Source organism: Sinocyclocheilus anshuiensis, unplaced genomic scaffold (genome assembly GCF_001515605.1).
Source record: "Sinocyclocheilus anshuiensis isolate Anshui unplaced genomic scaffold, SAMN03320099.WGS_v1.1 scaffold263, whole genome shotgun sequence".
In the NCBI taxonomy this organism is placed as follows: Eukaryota; Metazoa; Chordata; class Actinopteri; order Cypriniformes; family Cyprinidae; genus Sinocyclocheilus; species Sinocyclocheilus anshuiensis.
This window is the reverse complement of record NW_015549593.1, coordinates 1,596,919-1,601,180: the sequence shown is the minus strand read 5'-3', so window position 1 is coordinate 1,601,180 and position 4,262 is coordinate 1,596,919.

Below are 4,262 nucleotides of genomic sequence, written 5' to 3'. Positions count from 1 at the left end.
CATGAAAGGAAATTACACATTTTAGGCCCATAGTATTCAATGGCTAACTGTAGTAGGTGATTTCATATAATAATGTAAATGTAAACTCATTACTTGCCTGAATTTCAACATTATAATGGAATCATAAGCTACTAGTCATAAAAAGAATTAGGGTCCTTGACCGATTAGAAAGAAACACATCCAAACTGGATGAAGGGGCCTCAATATTTTTCCCCTTACAATGCATAATACTATAAAAGGGAGAAAAGGATAATCTACAGCAATTAATCCCATGCTTTAACTCTTTATCTTTCCAATCTTCCTTTTGTGTGTCTGACTGAAGTTTGTAAACTGCTGCTGTCACTTGAAAACTGGAAATCTACTGTACAGTAGAGATGTCCGTTAAAGGGCTAAGTTATGTTTTAGGTGGGATATTATGAAAGCAAAAAGCACTAAACAAGACCAATAACCTTGATTTATTAACCTATCAACAGAGTATACCCCATTTCCCCATGATATGTACTTACAAGTAATTTGCCCACCAGCAACTATAGTTGCTACATGGACTTTTGTCTAAGTATACAAAAAACGTCTCTAGCTTACGTATGTAACCATGGTTCCCCGAGGGAACGAGACGCTGCGTCGAGAATCACTTTGGAATCGCCCCTGCGTGACCACGTTCTGAAGCACATGTAAAATCAGCCCAATGGAGTAGCGAGACGTCACGAGCGGGGTGACATGAGCACCAGGAAGTATAAAAGCGCATCCAGCAGAGCGCAAGTTAGCGTCGATGAAGTAGCGCCTGCAGGGATGCAGGGAGTATGGCAAAGAGACGCAGCATCTCGTTCCCTCGGGGAACCATGGTTACATACGTAACCTAGAGACGTTCCCCTTCAGGAACTCGAGCTGCGTCAAGAATCGCTTTGGGAACGAGAATACCCACTGCGCCATACTACCAAGTCCCTGCCTGTGTGTGTATCTCATGAGCACATCACGAAGAGAGAACTTGGGAACCTGGGGTAGATGCCAGGTCTAGGTTAAAGAAGCGGACAAAAGTTTGCGGAGAGGACCAACCCGGCGCAGCACAAATGTCCTGCAAGGCCACACCCAAGTTGAAAGCCTTGAAGGTCGCCATACTCCTGGTCGAGTGCGCTCTGACCCCCATAGGTGACGGGAGGCCAGAGGACTCGTAGGCTAGTGAGATGGCCTCGACCACCCACCTACTCATAGTCTGCTTGGTCGCCTCGAGGAGGGGACACCAGATCCGAGAACCATACTCGGGCCGGCCAGAACGGGGCTACTAGCAACAGACGGACCCCATCTTGGCGTACTCTCTCCAGAACACCCGGGAGCAGAACGATCGGGGGAAATCTCGAGTCTCCATCCCCCGGGCCTCAGCCCCTGTCTCGACAGGATATCTGTCCCCTGATTGAGATACCCAGGGATGTAGACTGCTGTTAGTGAGAGGAGCTTCCCCTGAGCCCACAGAAGGATCTGGCGAGCCCCAAACGCAGACCCCCCTGCCGATTGATGTAGGAGACCACCGATGTGTTGTCTGTGCAGACAAGCACATGATTTCCCCTTAGGTCTGGAAGGAAGTGAGAACTCGATATTGGTATGCTTCGCCCCCGAAAGCAAACCTCAGGAACTTCCAGTGTTGAGGGAGGATGGAAACATGGAAATAAGCGTCTTTGAGATCTATTGTAACAAACCAGTCCTCGGACTGGATTTGAGATACTATCTGCTTGATAGTGAGCACCTTGAACCAAAGCCGTTTGATAGCGTGGTTCAAAAGACGGTGATCTAAGATCAGACGCAAGCCCCCCATCCTTCTTCGGAATGATGAAGTAACGGCTGTAGAACCCGGACGCTCCATTACCAGAGCCTGCTCGGGGCCCACTAGTGTGGGAATGACCCCGTTGAAACGAGGCGGACGAGAACCGAACTGGATTCTGTAGCCTTCTCTACAATCTGCAGGACCCATTTTGGGACATTTGGTAGAAGTTTCACACTGCCAAAAACTTTACTAAGGGAACCAGCCTCTTGAGCCTGGCCTCTGGTGTTATTAGAGGAGCCAGTTTGGTGCCCTGAAGCGGATACCGACCTGACTGCTGTAGCACCCTCACTTGAGGGGACGAGCTCTCCCGTGCCGTACCGTCGCCGGGCGGCAGCTAGGAATTTTGCTCGTAGGAGCTCACTGAGCCCTGAAGCACTGAGGGTGGCAGGGGTATCAGTGAATCTCCGTGAGGGCGCTGAAGAGGATCAGGCACCGTATACTGAGGTGTTATCCTTTCCTCCCCAGGTGGAACTGCCCTCAGGGGCCTGACGATGGTGGCGTCAGGACCGCTTAGTCGAGGTCCTCTTTGACAAAATGGCACCGTATACTGAGGTGTTATCCTTTCCTCCCCAGGTGGGGCTGCCCTCAGGGGCCTGACGATGGTGGCGTCGGGACCGCTTAGTCGAGGTCCTCTTCAACAAAATAACGGTCCGCAGATCCGTCTTCGGTCTAGAAGACCCCGACTGAGAGCGTCGCCCCGACCCCCGTTCTTTCTGTGGAGGGGTGCGGGTTGCAATGCTCTGTTTTTTGAGACTGGCGGTATGAGGAGCTTGACGGCCGGGGCTGCTCCCGCTGAACGAGCCATCGGCCATTGAACGGCCGATGGCTCTGGCCGTTTCATTGGTGGCTCGGAGGGACAAATCTGTGGCCCAACGCAGTTCGGCTACCACGTCGGATTCCTCCTCCTCCCTGTCATCCAGGTCCATGAGCAGGTCAGCCTGGTATGCTTGAAACACCACCATGGTGTGCAAACATGCGCCAGCCTGACCTGCCGCCGTATAAGCTTTCCCAACCAGACTAGATGTCAGCCTAACGGGCCTGGTGGGAAGCTTCGGGGCATTCATGGACGATGCTGAAGATGGGGAAAGATAGCTCGCAAGCGTCTGCTCCACCATTGGCATTGCCCCATATCCCTTCTCATTCAGCCCCACGATGTTGGAATAATTTGAGACTGTGGGGCTGTAGATACGGGATGAATACGGTTTCTCCCACGATCTTGACAGCTCGGCATGGAGATCGGGGAGATCACACGCAGCGAGAGCAACTCGCAGTCATGACAATCAGCTCCCTCGAGAGCTGACCATGGATGCTCCGCTCCTAAACAAATAACACACATATCGTGTGTATCCGCCGCTGCCAGATATTGTGGGCAGGGAGGAACACAACGTCTGTAATGCCATTCACTCGTCCATTGGTTTTTGACATGATTGATATGCTTGTGGCTGACAGACAACAATAAATAGGACTGACACATACACAGTGCACTACTGAAGAGCAGACGCTAACTTGTGCTCTGCCGGATACGCTTTTATACTTCCTGGTGCTCACGTCTCCCCGCTTGTGACGTCTCGCTGCTCCATTGGGCTGATTTTACACGTGCTTCAGAACGCGGTCACACAGGGTCATTCCCAAAGCGATTCTCAACGCAGCTCGAGTTCCTGAAGGGGAACTATAGATCTCTTGTAAGATTAGTTTTTTTTGGCTGATTCTAGAGACCTTCATGATTGTGTGGATCAGTGTTAATATCGTCAACGAAGACGAGGACGAAAAATATTCGTTAACGAAAATACAAACCCATAGTTTAATTTTGTACTTGGAAGACAAAAGAGAATATTTTAATAGGGTTGTGCCGACAGACGATACCATCGCGTATCGACGATTGTCAGATATCGCCTGTGGCTGATGCCTTTGACGATATCAAGACGATTATTATTATTATCATCATCAGACTAGTATTATGATCTAATTAATATTAGGGCTTGTTTGTCCCATCATATTTCTTTTTATGCGTTTTTACAGTATTGTGCGTTATAACCAATCACACACGATTCTGTTGAGCTTATAAATGCAATGGCCAATCAGAGGCGTTCAGATGAGTCATCGCTGAAACACAGTGTTTTGTTCAGTGCGCGCGCTCGCTGACTGCTTCAGTGATTATAATGGGCGTTTTTGAGAGTGCTTGAACTCTCGCTAGATTTTAGTCAGTGATAGGCCTAATGTTCTTTGACAATATAAATGTTCTTTGCTCTCTTTCTGTTTTATAGATCAACTAACATAATCTATAAAGGTGCAAAATGCATTTACGTACACATATTTGAGAATCGAGATTCATGATATAGTTACCACGTTTGGGATTTTGAATAAAAAGGAATAAATAAATAAAACATAAGCCTATATCAGTTATACAGTGCTATTGTGGCTGCTGTGTCACATGACAAGCTTGACG